The sequence below is a fragment of the Prionailurus viverrinus genome, chromosome A1, assembly GCF_022837055.1.
Source record: "Prionailurus viverrinus isolate Anna chromosome A1, UM_Priviv_1.0, whole genome shotgun sequence".
In the NCBI taxonomy this organism is placed as follows: domain Eukaryota; kingdom Metazoa; phylum Chordata; class Mammalia; order Carnivora; family Felidae; genus Prionailurus; species Prionailurus viverrinus.
Genome location: NC_062561.1, coordinates 127,803,554 through 127,822,973, shown reverse-complemented (window position 1 = coordinate 127,822,973; position 19,420 = coordinate 127,803,554). Strand labels below are relative to the sequence as shown.

At 38.8% G+C, this 19,420-nt stretch overlaps 1 protein-coding gene across 5 annotated transcripts in view; it reads left to right on the top strand.

Moving 5' to 3' along the window:
• PDE4D (phosphodiesterase 4D) overlaps positions 1 to 19,420 on the top strand; it is a 1,415,237-nt gene that overhangs the window by 1,245,224 nt on the left and 150,593 nt on the right. The window lies entirely within an intron of this gene.

Below are 19,420 nucleotides of genomic sequence, written 5' to 3'. Positions count from 1 at the left end.
TCTCCTTAGGTGTTTCCCTACAAAGAAAAAGTAAAACTAGGAGAGCCACTCCCACACCACCATCTCTGTCTCTTTGAGCCCAAGCATCAAATGGCACCTCTAAAAAGAAAGGCAGAGAAAATGTTAGTACTTCTCTGCTGGAGATCTAAAGCAAGATATGGAAGGTGTTCTGGAAGAAGTAGCACTTACGAATTATCAAGTTGTTTTCTGTATTTATAGACCTGATTCCACTTTTTAACAAGTAAGTCTTTAAATGTATTTATTGACTGTTCTGGGGTTCTTTACACCTATTTCCTGGTATTGAATAGTATACGTTCCTGGACCATTTCTGGATAAGTAGATTGTTACTAAACTACTAGAGCTAATAAAATTAATGGTGACTTATCATCAACCAGTGAACAAAAACATGTTTAATTCTGTACTCTGGGTTTCAGGGAAATGGAAATGAATGTGACCTAATCCTACCTACAAGGACTTAGCAGGATATAATTGTACATATGAAAAACGTGTCAAGAATCTTAGATACTCCCAGGATTGTGTCACAGAGAGTAAGTGTCTTAACAATTCAGAGGAAGCAAAGATCAAATTCAGATGAGCAATGATAGACCTTGAATGCTTTTCAGATAGTTTAGAATAGTTATGTGTCCCTCCTGGATGATCACTACATAGCTGCAGACATTTAGGACTGCTTCCAGTTACCCAGGAAAGTAGCCCTTTTCATCCAGGACCATTTGCTATTACAAAAGAGGTGATTACTTATGATTTACTAACATTCCTTCATTCTGCATGTGGCACTGGACTTGTGAAACTTGTAGAAAGAGCAGTAACCCCAGTGTTTAGGGACCAAAGCTATAAATCCAGCTGTCACTAACTCCCTGTTTAACCTTGGGTCCGTAATTTAAGCTGGTTTCTCATCTATAAAATGAGGATATCAGATTACTGAAAATATCTAAAAATCCAACCAGCTCTTTTGTGCATTTTTTAAATTTTTTAAAAATGCATGCTTCTGATTGCCTTTATTTTCTATCATTATACTTCCTTAAGTAGTGGTGAAAAGATACACTAAACCAATATATGAATTCCACTTTTCCCAATATAGATCCTTTAGAGAATGTCTTTGATACCCACCATTTGCTATTTTGAATTTTCAACAAAGAGTTAAAAGAAAATTCTGGTTCCCCTGGCTCGTCATCCTCTCCAGTTGGCAGAAGTCTTCGTGTGGACTTGATGGTTGCCTAGAGCAACAAAATATTAGGGACAGAAACATGTTCAGGGACTTGATTGTCTAAGTGACTCAGAGCTGAGAGACCTTTTCCAGCTTGACTGGAGCCCATACTTAGCTAGAGTGAGTATTTGTCTATGCCTGTCTGCGCCACTCTGCTGACTTGGAGGTGCCTGCTATTTTGCTTATAGAATACAGAAGCCAACCTTGAAACATGCTGAGAGGGGTTAACTGGTCAGAAGGCAGTCTTCATTCAACATGTCTCACACATGAGAGATCCTTAGGACTAGTAAATATCAACAAGATGAGGAGGCCGATTGTGGGCTTTGAAGAGCACATACCAAGAACATTATGAGAACTGAATAAAAATTCAATCTAAGAGCTACTCTTCAAAGCCAATTATCCATTTTGAGATAGGGCAACCCACTGGAGGAGCTGTTTGCAAAAATTAGTAGCTTTTTCCTTCTCTCTGTTGAAGGCAGACATCTCTATGCTCTGAGTTAAAATGTGAATTTAAAAAACATGTTTTTCTGTTCCTAAACTCCTTAAATCCTGAGGTCATCCCCTCCCTGTGCCATCAGTCTGGCTCCATAATACCAATTACTCCAGCTTGTTAAGGAAGTTATTAGCATCCAAGAGTCACGTCTTTAGCTTCTAGTCAATGTTGCCTGCAGCGTGAATTGGAGGGAGAAGTATTAGCCAAGTCTTGTTACTTGAAGTCCTCCATCCTTAGCTATTTAACTAGGTTCCATCTTAATTATGTGTTTGGTTGGTGTTGTTTTTATACCCAGTACACATTCTTCCCACTTGCACAGGAAAAAGGTCACTATGATTATAATAGCAATCATATACTGTTACTTTGTATCCTAATCGAATACTTACTATGTGTCTTCATGATCACAAACTGGCCCTCTCAGCATGGACATCATGAATTGCAATGAATATTCTTTTTGAGTGATTGGAAACAGAGTCCTCAACACAGTTTACGTAGTAATTCTTATCCACATAACCATAGCAGCTGTTTGGAAACATGTCCTCAGATCACTTGTTTGCAAGTGTCTTTTTCCATACAATCCTGCATGGAGTGGAACCCATATACGTTTCTTGACATGTGAAACACGTGTGACCCTGGCAGATGATTCAGCTGACCTTGAAAACTACAGCTGTTTGGTCACTTAAAAACAACGCAATACCAGTGATTTACTAGGCTTGGGCTTAGACCACTCATTTTATGCCGCCTGATGGGAATTCTGACCCTTCAGGGAAGGAAAAAAAAATGTAAGACTGTGGAAATGTGTCATGCTGGGTGTTAATATTGTCCTTACTTTTAATACATTTCTTTGCAAAAAGTGCAGAGACGACTGCTTGCCATCACAGGAAAAAAAGCAATAACATCCATGTGGCTTTTTTTTTTATTTTAAAAAAACTTAATGAAGAAATGCAAGTGTCAGCTTTTGTTTCCTCTCCATTCAAATCAAGAGCAGCCTGTAATCTCCTAAAAAGACCAAAGCTTCTTTGCTTACTGTAAAATGTGCTCCTTACGTGGCATTACACAGTGGAGGGTTAACATTCTCTTCCAAGGCAGCCTTCTAAGTGTTCCAGACACTATATATGCACACTATATTGGTTCATCTGGAATGAAAGGACCTGAAAAATTATGCTTTAATCAAGATGAAATTTTATTTCTCTTTCCTATAAAAGAGAGCCAGAGTGGGTGGCCCAGGGCTGGTGTGACTGCTCTAGCATTGTGAGGGATCTAGGATTCTTTTGGATAATTCCGCCACCATCCCTGAAGTATGGGCTTTGCCTCCATGGTCCAGGATGGCATGTAGAGAGCCATCACATCTAAATTGCCAGCAGTAAGACAGGGGAGGAGAGGAAGAATAGCACATCCCCTCTCTTTGGAAGAGAACTCCCAGAAACCCCACAGCATGCTTCTATTTATATCTCCTTTGGCTCATTCAGTCATATGCCACGTGTAGCTGCAAGGGAGACTGGGAAATAGAGTATTTTGTCCGGCAATCCCCTCATTTGGGAATTTCCATCTCCTTTCCTCTCCTTTTTGCCTTCCCAGTTTCTATTTCAAATTCTTTGCCATCCTGTTCTCCTTACACCTCTCAGGAAAAAACCCAACACTGTCAGTTTCTTATCTGCCTGCTCCACATCCTTATCTGAACTCCGGCGGGAAAAATCCCACATCACTCCAAGATGGATTCAAATAAAGTCAAGGCATTCACCTCAACGGGACCCTCAGTGCCACTTGACACTTCATACTTGCTCTGTGCCCTCTCACTTCTCTCGGTGCTTGTTCCAAACTTCCTCCCCTTGTGAAGCCTCCTGGCGCCACAGCTGCTCATCACCTTTCAGCAAATGCCTTCACTTGCAGCCTAATCAGGAAACTCATTGTGAAGACATGAACCTCCCCAGTTTCTGTATCCTCTCATTGACATCCATACCCATCCTGTTCTCCCTTCCGGTCCCAGCAGGTAATGCAACCCATCCCTTTCCTGCTCGAAGTCAACCCCTGCATCTGTGCCCTCGGACCTCTCCTCGCAGTATCTCCAGGACCTTTCTCCTTCTGTTTTCCTTTCTTTTTCTCGCTTCTTCAATCTCTCCTGTTCTCCTGCCTCTTTCCCTATTCATGTCTGTCTCAATCATAAAAACAATACAGAACAAAACAATAGTGAAGCCCGGTAACAGAACCCTTGCTGATCCCTTGGCTTGCTTCTTTGCCCTTTCCTTCTCGGTCAAGCCACTCCACCTCCTCACCTTCCAGGCACTCCTCACATCAGTGTAGGAGGACGTCCTCATACACACCTCCTCCCACCACCCTCACTACAGTGTCCAGGGAGCTCTTTTTTGCCTTCTCTGCCCTGATCTTAGAGACCTTCGTCAGAAACTCTTTCCTCATTGATTTATCCTGTAAATATTTATTCAACACATATTTATTAGGAACCATTCTCTCCCAAACGATTCTACTTTCTTTTTGCTGCTCTGACTACTCTTCTTCTTATGTCTACCTCCCCCATTCCCCTCCTTAAACATTCTGTTTCTGGCTCATTGCTTTTCTCATTTTGTGCACTCTCTAGATGCCTACATATACTTATGTAGTTTTACCTTCAAACTTGGTATTCCCCAAACTGCCTGTCCTCAGAACTCCTCCTTGATTTCAGACTCTTAAAAAAGCACAGTGCCTGATGATACTCCACCATTTAAATACAACATGTTCAAGGGACGCCTGGGTGGCTCAGTCCGTTAAGCGTTCGGTTTTGGCTCAGGTCATGACTCGAGCCCCACATTGGGCTCTGTGCTGACAGCTCTAAGCTTGGAGGCTGCTTCAGATTCTGTGCCTCTGTCCCTATTTGACCCCTCCCCACTCTATTTCTCTCTCTCTCTCTTTCTCTCAAAAATAAACAAACATTTTTAAAAAATTAAATACAACATGTTCAAAACTGGACTTCTGTTTCTTTGCAGATCTGTTCTTCCTGTCAATTAAGCAGCACTTTTATCCTAGACTGAAACTTGGAAATCATACACTCCTCCATCAAATAAATAACTATATTTTTAGTTTACTTCATAAATATTTGTCAAACCTGTTCTCTCTTCTCCATGCCACTGATATTTCTCCAGATCAGGTACTCATCAGCTCACCCCAGAATACAGAAGTAGTATTTTGAAACTGTCAGTTGCGTTTAGCATTTAGCATTTATGCATTATAGCATTTATATATATATATATATATATATATATATATATATGCATTTAGCATCATATATATATATATATATAATGGAATTGAATAGAAAGTAATACAATGTAAAGTCACATCTATAATATCAAGGATAAGTGTTGTTTTCTGAAATTGTTGACATACACACAAACATTCATAGCCTTTTTCCATGAAAATGTATTTCTTACTATATATCAAAACATTTGAGAACCACTTTCTTAAATAGTCTGTCTTTTGTGTATTCCCCTTAACTTTGCTGTCTGCTTTGCAGTGCAACAAAATTGATATAGTTGAAAAATTAGTCTCAGAATGTCTCTTCCCTGCTTAAAACCCTTCTGTGATAAGCCTGAAGATAAAATCTGATCTCCTTGGCAGTGGTACACAGGACCCACCTGCCTCTTCCAGTAGCCAACTTCTTCCGTCCATGTGTGCCATGTTTCATAGCTATCTGCATTTGCTTCTCTCTTCTTGCCATCTAGAACTCACTTTGCTCTCTTTTTAATTTTTATTTATTTTGAGAGGGAGAGAGACAGAGAGAGAGGGAGAGACAGAGGAGAGAGGGTGGGGGAGGAAGGGAGAGAGAGAGAGAATGTGAGCTTGCATGCATGCAGAGGGGTAGAAAGAGAGTGAGAGAGAGAATCCCAAGCAGGCTCTGTGCTGCGGATGCAGGGCTCGAATTTATGAACCATGATGCTTAACTGACTGAGCCACCCAGGTACCCCTCACTTTCTTCTCTTAATTTCTTGGCTCAGTTCACCTAATTGTTTGGGTACGATGACACCTGAATCCAAGACCTGCCCTGTTCCCCAAGTTGGGCCAGGCCCTTCTTCTCCCATAGCCCCCATAGCTACCTCTGGCATAACTCTAATGAAATTGTTCTAAAAATTGTAGTTTTTGCCTCTCTATTCCTGTTGCCTCCCCAATAAGATGTTAATTCTTTTGTTGTGTCTTCACTGTGTAGTATACGGTGCTAGAACACCATCGTGATCAACTTCCGTGTCCAAAAGACCTGGAGTCAAGAGGTCCTTACACAGATCTCTCAGAACATGTTAAAATTGCTATTAAATAGAGTGTAGAAGCAAAACATAAGGCAGTAGAAGGCAACACTGAAAACTTTGTTTCTCCTGCACAGGAAAGAATATGGAATAAAACTGTGCTTCTTAACCCCTTTGACAGAAGGGAATAACATGAAAGAAGGGACCAGTGGGAGACCTCTCTATTGTCTTACCTCTGAATGAGAAAAATGTGAGAAGCAGTGTCATAACTGGCCTAGGTTCATTGGCCACTATTTTAAATAACTCGCATGGTCCTATGGAAGGGCATGTGTATGTGAAAAAGATAAAACTCCTTTCGGTTTATTCTGAATGGCATTTAAGAGTAGCCTAACTCATGGTCATTGAAGGTTGGCCTATCACCTCACTGCAAGTCTGTGAGCACACTATTTCTCCAGCTTTGTGGAAATTCTAAGGAGGCATGTCTGTGATGTGACAAGTGCACAGCTCCATGCTAAGGGCACTTTGGAGCGCTTATGCAAGGAGTATGAAGAGTTTTCTCCTTCTGATTTGGGCTGTGGCTTCCTATCTCCTCCCTAATATAAGAATAGATCTCTTTGGGGTGCCTGGGTGGCTCAGTCAGTTAAGCGTCTAACTCCTGATTTTGACACAGGTTATGATATCATGGTCCGTGATTTGGAGCCCTATGTTGGCAGCGTGGAGCCTGACAGTGCAGAGCTTACTTACTTGGGAGTCTCTCTCTCTCTGCCCTTCCCCCACTCATGTTTGTGTGTGCGCGCTCTCAAAATAAATAAATGAAACTAAAAAAATGAAGTTATTTGTTGGAAGAAAAAGAATAGATCTCTTTAATATCTTTTTCATACTTTACCTACCGTTCCACTGTTCTTTTTTTCTTGAGAGGGTAAGGACAACTAACTCCATAGTTCCTTCCTTTTATACTTGGTCCAATTCCATTACATTGTTTTATGGTCTTGGGCTTAGGGATGCCTCAGTACCTGACACTAGCCTTGGATTGTGAGACTAATGAGAAAAGCAAAATGACTTCAAGTAAAAGGAAGTGGTTAGTTTTGGGGAGAGAAACTTGGAAAGGTACATCACCAAGAACACTAGGTGCTCTATTCTTCCTACCGGCTGTAGCTGGGTTAACACATTTCAGAATAACCAGTCAATTCATTTAGTTCCATCAAATGGCCGGTCAATTCAGTAAGGAGGAAGGGAAAATAAATGGGTATTTTGGATGACTGGTTTAGCATCATGTAGCCTTGATCTTACTCATTTCCAGGGAATACTTTCAACTCTTAAAGAAATACAACCTACTGTAGGTTAGTTCAATATAAAAATACATTTTAAAAAGGATATTCAATATGTACTTGTTTTTTTCCCAATTGTCATTAAAACATGTAGAAATAATATAGTGGGCATAGAAACTTGAATTATAATATGGGTAAAGAAAGGTTAAAATCATTAGGAGAAATTAACTTCTTTCTTTCTCATTCTTCTATCTACTTCCTTCCATCCTTCCTCCATCCTTCCTACTTCCTCCATCTTGTTCTTCCTTCGTTCTTCTGTTCCCCTCTCTTCTAACCTCACTAACAGTAACACCAACTCTGTGCCACACTCTGTGCTAAGATGACACACATGATCACACAATTCTCACAACTTCGTTAGGTAGGATTATTACAGCATTTTGCAGAAGAAGAAACTGAGGCTGATAGTCATTATTTCCCATAATCATTATTCTGAAAAGTTGACAGCTGGGATTCAAACCCTGGTAGTTATATTTCAGATTCTATACCCAGAAAACAACCCTCTATTGCTTCCCTTTCATTTCACTGTCATTCACTTTTGTTTCTTCCATAGCTCCTCCTTTCTCGTATTCTCCACTGCATTTTCTCCCATTTTTCCTTTCATTTTATCCTGTCTCCTTTTTTCCTACTCTCTGCTCTGCCTCCTTCGCTTATTTCTCTATGATCTCCCATATCTTATCTAATGTCCCTTTCCTTACCCTATTTACCGTGTTAATTCCAAGCTTCCAGAATACACCCCCTTCTTCCCTCATGATACCTCCTCATTCCTCACCGCAGTGTCTCCCAGGCCGCTGAGACCCTGCCCCTCTGTCATTCTTTACAGTTGTTTTCCCAACATCTGTGCATGAGTTAGGAGGGGGGTGTGGTTTTAAGCACAAGTATAGATTCAAGAAAAGCCTGTGCCACTCTGCTCCTATACAGAAGGAGTGCTGTTCATGATTATAAAGCAGTTATAAACGGGAATTTCATTGCTGCCAGATATCTTGCAAGTTAGGTTTTTGTTGAACCCCAGATGGTCTCCAGTGAGTTGAAAAAGATGATGCATCTTGCTAAGATCACTACCAGGAAGTGAGCTCCAGGCAGCAAACAGAAACCAACTCTAGGACTGTGAGATTCAAGACAAGTCAAATTCCTATGTATAACTGCAGTAAATGTTGAGGGGTATACCATGATGTAGTACTTGGAAGAAATTCTATTTCACTCAAGTGACCATATTTTCAAACAGCCAGTACAAAACAGAAGAGTTTCATTTCCTTGAATTAAGGTTATTGGGTGACTTTTCCTGGAACCACTCTTGAGAGTTCCAAGAAAGCACTCCAGGTCCCAGGCTACTGGCAACAAGCGGGCATCTTCACACAGTAGTTCACGAAGGTCCCGCATCAGCATATGGGAGCATTTCCGTCAGATTGGCTCAGTTATCAGAAATAACTAGATCAGGGGCGCCTGGGTGGTGCAGTCGGTTAAGCGTCCGACTTCAGCCAGGTCACGATCTCACGGTCTGTGAGTTCGAGCCCCGCGTCGGGCTCTGGGCTGATGGCTCGGAGCCTGGAGCCTGTTTCCGATTCTGTGTCTCCCTCTCTCTCTGGCCCTCCCCCGTTCATGCTCTGTCTGTCTCTGTCCCCAAAATAAATAAAAAACGTTGAAAAATAAAATAAAAAAAAAGAAATAACTAGATCAAAATACACATCATTCTTACAAGGATTAGGGCATGAAAGTTTGGAGGACTCATCACAGTTCTAGAGAACTGCAAGTTAATCTTCTGGGGTAGGACATAGAGTATCTTTCTTGAGACTCTCCTGTTTGTTTGTTTGCATGTCTGGTGTTTTCTTTTTCTTAACCTACTTCTTCAGTGTCCCAGCTTTGCTATAGCTTTTCTAGTTCTGACTTTACTTCAGACCATCTATACATGCATTTGTTTTGTTTTGTTTATTTCTCCTGCCACAAGTTACCTTGTTTGTAGTTTCTCATTGACAATTTCAGTTAAATAGAACCTGCATATTTATAACTAGAAGTAGACAATTGTTTATTCTAGGCACATTTATTAGAGGCCATTGTTACTTGTGCGCCCATGAATTGCTTGCCTTTGGGTTAGATCTCCAGACCTGGTCTATTTCACATTTTAGATAATATTCTTTTAACAAGTAATTTTGTGATGGTCTCCATGTGCCAGACCTAAGCAGGGCTCTTAGGATACAATGATGACCAAAAGAAGCATTATCCCTGTCCTGAGTCCCTATAGCCTGGGAGCCAGGAGAAGGGAGGTATCTATTAATAAAATATTTACAGGGCAGAATGTAAAATTCCAAACAAATATGTGATACAGAGGAAAACGTCCACGAGAGTGGCAGACCAGAAGAAGCTCAGCTTTCCTGTGCTCCTGGAATCTCCTGCTAAAATAAATAATCATGTCTAGCAGACTGGATCTTCTAAGAAGAATCCAGAAGCATGTAAGCCAATCAAGAAGAATGAACAAGTTTATGCCAAACCCCTTTTCTTCTGTTGTTACGCTCAGTTTGCAATGATTCTGTTTAAGAGCTTGAAAGCATGAGCTGCTCTGCTGTTCTCCCCCCCAGAAAAGGTGTCTTTTTTTGAAAGGCCACACTGGCTCCTCTTCCTTCTTTTGCTCTTTCTTCTTCCGACTCTTCCTTTACCAACACAACTGTAACATCTTCTTCCCAGATCTAAGGCCCTGAATTTGGACCTCCCAAGTGGCAGGACTCTAGACTAATCCATTAAGTCTGCTAGATTTCCAAAACACTCATTCACATTTGGATGCCTGGGGCCTCTCATGTAGCCCTGGCTGTGCTAATTTCTGCGCTTGCATTTTAAACCCTTAGAGTCAGGATTTCACCAGAAGACTTCCAATTAATTGCTTAGATGGCACAATAAAGATATCCAGGTTCAAAGAGAAAATATGCACTAATGAGTCTGCTGTTCTTTGCAAGGCCCAGTAACAGGGAGCCTCCTTTTGGACAACTTTGCCAAGCCTTTGTGAGTTGTAGTTACACTGGGTCACAAATCTATTGACAAGACAAATGCAAGGGAGGCAAGGAGAGACGAAGTTTATCCTGACTTTTAACAAACCTGCACAACCACACGGAACCAGCCCTGGGAACCCGACATAAGAATCTTAAGGACTGTTGTTTCAGACTCTGAAATTCTGCTAAATCTCCATCCCAGTATCACTCAAGGTCTTTACAGCCTCTCTTTGTCCCTCTGCTGTACTTGTGCCTGGAATTCCTACTCCAAGGTTCCCCTGTGGTATTTTTAATAGTGTTGTTTGAAGCTGCAGCCAGTTTCCCCGTGGTTTGGGAGTTAAATGGATACACTGATGTGGTGTGCTGTAATCGTTTTTGGAGGAATGTTAGGACAAATTAAAATCCAAATAAGATAGCACCTGAAAGAACCTGGTACCTTAGTGAAAGAACTTAACACTATGGAAAGGTGTTGACCCCTAATTCTTGTTGTTTCTATTGACACCTCAGTGATTAAGAGGAAATATGTACTATTGACCAAACTGACTTTGGCATTAGTTTTGGAATCAAATGGGGAATATGCACTCAGATGCATTGTTTGCCCATCAACTTCTTCCATGTTTGGTTTTCTGTCTAGTTAAGCCTGAGGATGTGTGTTAGTTTAAGAGAAAATGGTAGTCTTTAAGTAAGGGGAACTCTTGAAGAAAGGGAGGAGAGAAATAATTAACACCTTTGCTCAAAGCACCAAAATCTGTGAGCTAATGATTGCCAGGTTTAGGCAATGATGAGTACCATTACTACCAAAATAGGTCTAGCATCTCTTTCTTACACATAATCCATATGCCCAGGCTCACATTAAGCAAAAGCATTACAGGATTCCACAGCCTAATATTAGTTAGCTTTTCCTTGGAACAATAAACATCATTGATGTATTTGAATCACATGTACCTGAAAATAATGAAAATATTTTTTCCATTATTTAGAACAAAACCTATTTAGAACAAAACCAACTCTTAAAAAATTATATATAGGGGCCCCTGGGTGGCTCAGTCAGTTAAGCGGCTGACTTCGGCTGAGGTCATGATCTTGCGGTCCGTGAGTTCGAGCCCAGCGTCGGGCTCTGTGCTGACAGCTCAGAGCCTGGAGCCTGTTTCAGATTCTGTGTCTCCCTCTCTTTGACCCTCCTCCGTTCATGGTCTGTCTCTCTCTGTCTCAAAAATAAATAAATGTTAAAAAAAAGGTTTTTTTAAATTATATATAGATTTTATACCATATGTATATCACATATATGCCACACACACACGTATATATATGATATATATAATCTGTATTTGGTTTTAGTAAGTGTTTTTTTAAGTTTATTTATTTATTCATTTTGAGAGAGACAGAGATAGCATGGAGCCCGAATGCGGGCTCGAAACCACAAAGCCATGAGATCATGACCTGAGCCAAAACCAAGAGTTGGACCAACTGAGTTACCCAACTGAGCTACACAGGCACCCTTTAGTAAATAGTTTTATTTCCAGTGAATCCTTATTTATAGGTCCAATGAATAACAATATCATCCATGGAGTTCCTTCTAAAAAGTCTTCATTGGTGATGGATGTATTCCAGGGAGAATAGGTTGTATGTAAAATACAATTAATACCAATCAAAGTAATAACACATAACTTACCCTGAGTGCTTATTATGCCATGTGCTGGGCTAAGCTTCCTACTTGCATTATTATTTCCCCCTCCCCATACTATGTGAGGTGCAGTTCTGTCATTGTCATCTGAGAACACAGAAACTTAGAGAAGAGGAATTACGTGAGGGTTTAGACAATATTTGAAGAGTTACAATAAGAAGAAAAAAGAAAAGCCTTCTTCAGTTCAACTGAAAGGTCTTACTGTTTCTTTCCCACTTTTAAAATATAATATTCCTCCTCTACTCTCAACTGAAATAAGGTCACATAGCCTATACATTATAGAGACAGGAATCTAAAATAACCACCGCCAAAATCCCAACCAAGTCAGTCAACAGTTTAGGAAAATGAGTTTTTGTTTTTTTTTTTTGTTTTTCTAATTGAGGATACTTCCAATAATGACATGACTAACTTACAAAGTAAAGATCACTGGCTTCAGTAGCAAGTCATCCCTGAACTAAGAAAAACAGGAAATAACTCAGATATAAATGATGACAGTGGCTGTTGAGTTAGGAAGACATTTGAAAATCCCCTCATACCAATAAATCATACACTGGGCCTAATACAGTTTAGTATGGGTGACATTGTAACAGTTCTCCTACTGAAAGATTGTGGAGACCATAGAAGGAGAAGGTGAAGAAGACACTATTCAAATGATAGAATTTTATGGGGGGAAGTAATTACCGTATCTCACTTGATGGACACCATTGGAGAGAAACAGAAATTTTGGCAAGAGAATCTATATGAGGACATATAGTTCCTAAATTAAAACTCTTTTGAGTTACTGTAGAAAGATTTTAAAACCCGATTTAGGATTTTGGAGACAAAAACAAGACCTTACAAAGTTCTAAATGCCATTTATTTAGAGAAGTGTTAAAGGAGTAGAGATTTAAAGAGTTTCACAACTTTTGGTTTCCAGGGGTTGAATTCAAGATGAGACTGTAGATGACTCACACTGCCCAACTCATTGAAAAATGTAGGCAGCTTTGACAAGCACTGAATTTTATCAATTTTATTCAAAACAATCCTTCTTAAAAATGATTTTATGGTGCAGACAGTATTTGGGTTTAAGAAAAAATCTCCTCCAGTTCAACTGAAAGCTCTTAAGAGGTCTTTCTTTCTCTACTTTTTAAATGTACCTATCGCTCCTCTCAACTGCAGCATAAGAATTTCTTTTTTGTTGAATTGTAAGGAATATTTGAAACACAAGTGCAAAATAGTCAATTTTTCAAATTGGTGTGGAATTGACATGTCCTTACCTGTTGACGTTATGGTCAGAGGTGGGAAAGGGTTGTTCAAGGGGAGTAGAATTCTAACTTAAATATACTCTTTTCAGCATTTATATATATTTTATCAAGGTATGTTTTTTACTGAAGAAATAAAGTCATACATGATTATTTTCTGCAGTTTTTCTGTAAAGCCTTATCCAATTACATTATCTAAGTCTCAGTCTTGCTGCTTTGCTCGCGACAGAGTCTGAATAAGAAGAAACTCTCCAAATCCAATTTGGGAATAAAAGAATCAAAACTCTTTCAACAATTTTCACTGGACCGCATTATTTGATTTGGAAGAAAGTGAGTCAGACCGTTTCCATTTCTTGATGAAATAAATAACTATCTCATTTACTCACTTCAAGGAAATGACCGTCTTCAGTGGCTTTGAAAATATTACATTTCTATCCTACACTACTTTTAGGGATTACACCTCAAACCTAGGAAATTTTTTCATAATTGAAAACATTTTAATAAATAATATATCCTCATGCTTCCAAATACAAAATTCAAAGGGTTCCAAAATTTGAAATGGTGTTTCTTTTGTGCTATGTAAACACGTTTTATGCGTATAGAAGTAAGATATGTATTTTCTAGCAACCTTTTAAACATATAATATAGGAAATGTTTAATATTATTAGGTTAATATTTTGAAAGATATCAATAGGGAAAAAATCTTCCTGTGTTTTTTTTCAGTATTTTTTAAAAATAAGATTGGGATGGCTGGATGGCTCAGTCGGTTAAGTGTCCAACTTTGGCTCAGGTCACAATTTCACAGTTTGTGAATTCGAGCCCCACATCAAGCTCTGTGCTGACAGCTCAGAGCCTGGAGACTGCTTTGGATTCTGTGTGTCCCTCTCTCCCTGCCCCTACCCTGCTCATGCTCTGTCTCTGTCTCTGTCAAAAATAAATAATATTTTTAATTTAAAAATAAGAACCAGATTATATTTTCCAAAACCTATTAAACTTGTCTTCAGAGACATATCTTAAAAGTTTCTTATCCATTTGTAAATATATTTATATCCATTACAAACAATGCATATTTTACCTGAACATGGGACTATGTAAATGAAATCAGCAGTTTTCAATTAGGATTTGACGATATTAGATATAGGATATCTTGTATGGCAACGAAGCAAGCTTTTACCCCTCTCTGACAGAGTGTTTTGTTGTTGTTGTTGTTGTTGTTGTTGTTCAGTAGCGGATTTAAATCTCTAGGAAGGACCTGCACGTTCTTTGTAGGAAAATAGAAAATTGCATTTAAAGTTCTTTCATTGCGAATCTGCTTTTTCAAAAAAACCTACAGGGAAGATAGATGTACATTTTTTTGTAACCCAAGCTGGTCAGCAAATCTCACAGGATTATTTTCTTCATCCATTTCTGTCCTTCAGAAGTGAAAAGCAGGTGCCCTCTGCCTCCTGCCTGTACACACAATTCCAGAGAAGTGCTGAGAATGAGAAGAAGCTTGAGAAAATAGGAAGAACATGAGTTTTAGAGTCTATCATACTTTCCTAATTAATTACCTGGTGAATTCAGAAAAATCACTTGACCTCCATGAGTCTCATTTCTATCATCTGTCACACAGAATGGTGATAATACCATAGTTATTACAAAGATTAAATGAGACTCTATGGAGAGCATGCAACACACAAAAAGCATTCAACAAATACACCTTTGCACTTGAAAATGGTCATTCCATTAAATTTACCTTTTCTTTTCTTTAAAATTAAAGAAAAACCTCCTCTATGTTTTCTACCATCATATCTTTAATGGGTATATATTTTCTACTGTAATATCTTTAATGGGTATATATTCTCTAAAAAAAACACATTACTTTAACATTTTTTTAAAAGAGTAATAGCATGTATAAAATAACAACACAGTTGCTTCTGGGTAATCATTTTTACATTGTTGAAGAGAAAGGATCTCTAAAAGAGAGATCCAAAGACATGTGTTAAACATGTAAACCATTTAAGTCATAACCCTAGGTTACTCAACTAGGATGATATTTTGTTTGGATGTGACTTGTGTGTCACTTTTTAGGAAATTTATATTAAATCTTCATTTTTCAGGTGGCTCAGCTGGTTTGGCATCCAAGTTTTTATATTTTTTTTTAATGTTTGTTTATTTTTGAGAGAGAGAAACAGCTGCGAGTGGGGAAGGGGCAGAGGGAAAGGGACGCACAGAGTCGCAAGCAGGCTCTAGGCTCTAGGCTCTGAGTTGTCAGTACAGAGCCTGATGCAGTGCTCCAACTCACCAATGGTGAGATCATGACCTGAGCTGACCCACGTGTGCACACTCTCTCTCTGCACACTCCATAACCTCTCCCACGTGTGCACACTCTCTCTCTGGCTCTCTCAAAATGAATAAAATTTTTTTAATCTCCATTTTTCTTACTTGTCCACTTTATTTGCAAGCTATTGCAGGATAGACTTCATTAAATGCAAATTTTATCAAACTCCCTGGCACCTAAATGTAAAGTGCTCAACAAATGCTTGTCTAAGACGTACAAAGCCCTGTTGTATACGGTCAATTAACTATAATTTTAACAGCTGAAATATCATGAAGATCAATATTCAAAACACTGCTTATCTTTTTTTTTCTCATTAACAGTCTAATGAACAGCATTCATTGAGTATTTTTTTCTTTGCTTTTTGAGGACACTCCTACACCCTTTTTTCACTCAGTCCCCTTTTGTCTTCTCTGAATATACCATTTACAGCCTTCTAGTTCATCTGGAAAAGTAACATGGTGTGAAATAATAGGCTGTTAGTGCTGGAAAGGATCTCACTGATCATCAGCACAGGGTCCATTTTAGAGAGAAGACTTGTCTCAGTACTCAGTGGTCACAGCTGGTCAATGGCCAGAACTCACATCTCGTGACTCACAGCGCGCTTGGTTTTCTTAACAAGACAAAGAACAAAGGAAATACTTTTTTTCTTTTTACCAATAATAGAAAATTAGACTAATAAAGTCATAAAAGATGTTTCCCTTTTATAAACCATAGAGAAATTCCTGATGGTTCCTTTATTTGGATCTGTGATTTTTAAAACATGTGGTAATATCCATAATTGGATTAAAGTGAAAACATGTGATCATGAAGGAGTTGAAGTACCTTTGCCCTGTTCTGCATTGCTAGCCAGCTTCAGGAAAAAGGTACACATGGTGACAAGTAGTAAACCAACACCAACCCTGAGGAATTTTTTTTTTTAATGTTTATTTATTTGAGAGAGAGAGTGGGAGAGAGAGGGAGGGATGGGCAGAGAGGGGGACAGGATCTAAAGCCAGCTCTGCACTGACAGCAGAGAGCCTGATGCTGGGCTCAAACTCACGAACCGTGAGATCATGATCTGAGCCAAAACCAAAAGGTGGACGCTAAACTGACTGAGCCACCCGGGTGCCCCAAACTATGGAATTTTTGAGACTATCTTGAGCTTTCCTAAGTGTAAAGCCTGTCAATTATTTATTGGTCCTAAAATCTAAATTGACTGAGGGATCAAATAGTTTTGACAAAATATCATTTGAATAAGATAATTGTAAACAACACTGGAAGTACATGAATTAATTATTGCTTAAGTACTCATTTGCTTATTAGGTGGAATATTGGAATGTCTTTTGCTTTATCAATTCACAATGATATGCCTAGTGTAAGATACTATAATGTCCGGTAATGCTACACCAATTATAATATTTATTCAGCATTCACTATGTTCCAGGCACATCCAAGATTTTTATGTGCATAGTATCATCTAATCTTTACAATTACACTTGGAGATGGTGTTATCTCCATTTTTCATAGGAAGATGTGTGATTTACTTTGATTAACTCACTCAAGGACATGCACAGTAAATGGGAGAGCTGGATTCCAGACTGGGTTCTGGCTGAGTCAATAACGTCTTAATTTATGCTAAATCAATTTCTGTGCTCATGTTATAAACCTTCTTGATCCTTTAGTTGATTTATTGATGGTGACATTTGATTTTAGTGTTCTTCAAAATGGAATGGTAACTGTAAAATCCAGTCAAATTAGGGTGTGTATATGAATAAAAGTGAACATTTGAGGCTTCTAAAAAGGAAAGAAGGGAGGGATGAAAGGATAAAGGAAAATAAAGGAAGGGGTGATAGGTAAAAAAGGAAAGGGAAAGGAACTTAGTGCCTCCCTAGAACCTCTGCTACTATGTTATTTTATGAATGTAAATTTAAGAACACACTTCCAAATCCTACTTTATATTCCCACTTAACCCCAAATAATATTTTACTTAGACATCAGTGTTTATCACCATGTTGAACTTCCATTTTAGTGGGAAAAAGTTTCTTTAGGATTCACCAAGAAAACACCTTCAGGGAAGAGTTCTGAAGACATTATAGGTAGGCAAGGATGTGAGGCCTCTCAAGAATAAAATAGGAAACAAAAAAGGAGAGAAAGAAGTTGGAAAAATTTCTTTTTTTTTTTTAATTTTTTTAATGTTTATTTTTGAGACAGAGAGAGACAGAGCATGAACGAGGGAGGGTCAGAGAGAGAGGGAGAGCTATCAGCACACAGCCCGACACGGGGCTCGAACTCACGGACTGTGAGATCATGACCTGAGCCGAAACCGGTCGCTTAACCGACTGAGCCACCCAGGCACCCCAAAGAAGTTGGAAAAATTTCTAAGAGGACCAGTGGAAAGGTAGATTGAACTCATTTTCCTTTGTTAAATATCAGGGACTCTACAGCCTTATCAATTTCATCATTATTATTTTGTTGGCTCTTATCTCTTTCCTGCAGTTACAGTCAAACTCGTATTCGTTCATTCATTCATTCATTCATTCATTCATTTTCATGTGTTTCAAGGCTTATGCAGAGACACAAGTGTGGGTCCCAACTGGGAGAATGTATCCCCAACTCTAAAGTGCGTATGTCAAAAAAAGTCAAGGTTGGCCTTAAGAGATGCAAGCTAATTGCATCCCATGGATCAGTGAAAGAAAACAAGGAGGTGATTAAGGAACTGAGGTCAGAAGGAAACCCCTGGAGGTGTAACTAAAAGAACTTCCAGACCTAATAGCCTTTAGGCAGTAAGACACCAATTTAGATTTTGGAGAAAATTCCAAGATGACATAGCTCTGACCTTCTGGAGCATGCAGAGTGCCCACTGATGTCTAGAGCATTTTCCCGTCCACATGTCTAGCAGATTAGTGTGGTTCAGCATGTACTCATTTAAAAAATTTCACTTAGTAAAAGAGGTCTTTCTTTAAGTAAACCTTATTCAGAAAGAAGTCTGGTGCTTAACTCTGCATAACACACACACAGCAGACCTGCTTTAGATGAAGTCAGGTGTGGTGTAAGGAACCCCACCCACCTGGTTGCCTCCTTATCTTATTTACTTTCCAGGACAGGACTGTCAGGAACTTCCTCAGAACCAAGAAAGCACCAAAAATCAAGATCCTGAAATTGTCAGTCTTGACTTTGCTAATAACAGACTACAAGTATGTACATGACTTCGAAAAAGTTACTTTATCTTTCTGGGCCTTATCAGTGAAATATGGGTGTAGCCTAAACTACTTTTTAAAGATGGTTTTAGTTGTGAACTGTTTTCCACAGCTATCACAACATACTGAGGCAAGCATATGCGCTACAGAAAAGGACCTGAAATATTATTCAACTGTGGTATCATATATTCATTGGGATATCTTTATTTTTTAAGTGCAAAGAGATTATTACCTAATTGTAAATCTTCAAGTAACAGCAATTGTAGGAAATGTGTTCTTTAAATGATTTACTAATCATGGTGATTATGAATGATCATTAAAAATTACCAAATGGGTTGCCATTTATCTACATGTTACATTGCATTTTCCTTCCTCCTATGGATCCTCAAACCTTTAGAATTTTCCCTCTGCCATGTAAGTATAATATCCATTTAAAGTATGTATACACCATTTATAGTTTATTGTGAAGGATTCTTTCCAGTTTTACGAATGGAACACGTATGCATAGATATAAATTTTACCTTCAAAGGGACAAGGTTTGCCTTCAAAGAACACTCTAGTGATTTGAATCTAACCAAACCGTTGCAACTTTAAAAGAATGACTATCTCCTTGACCCTAAGATGTAAATCTAGTAAAGGTTTTAACCTTTTATGACAAAATCATGTTAAGGAATATTATTACTCTCGAAGTTAGTTTCTACACCATGTGTTTATGCTAAAAATGTTTGCTTACCATCTCAAAATCTTGA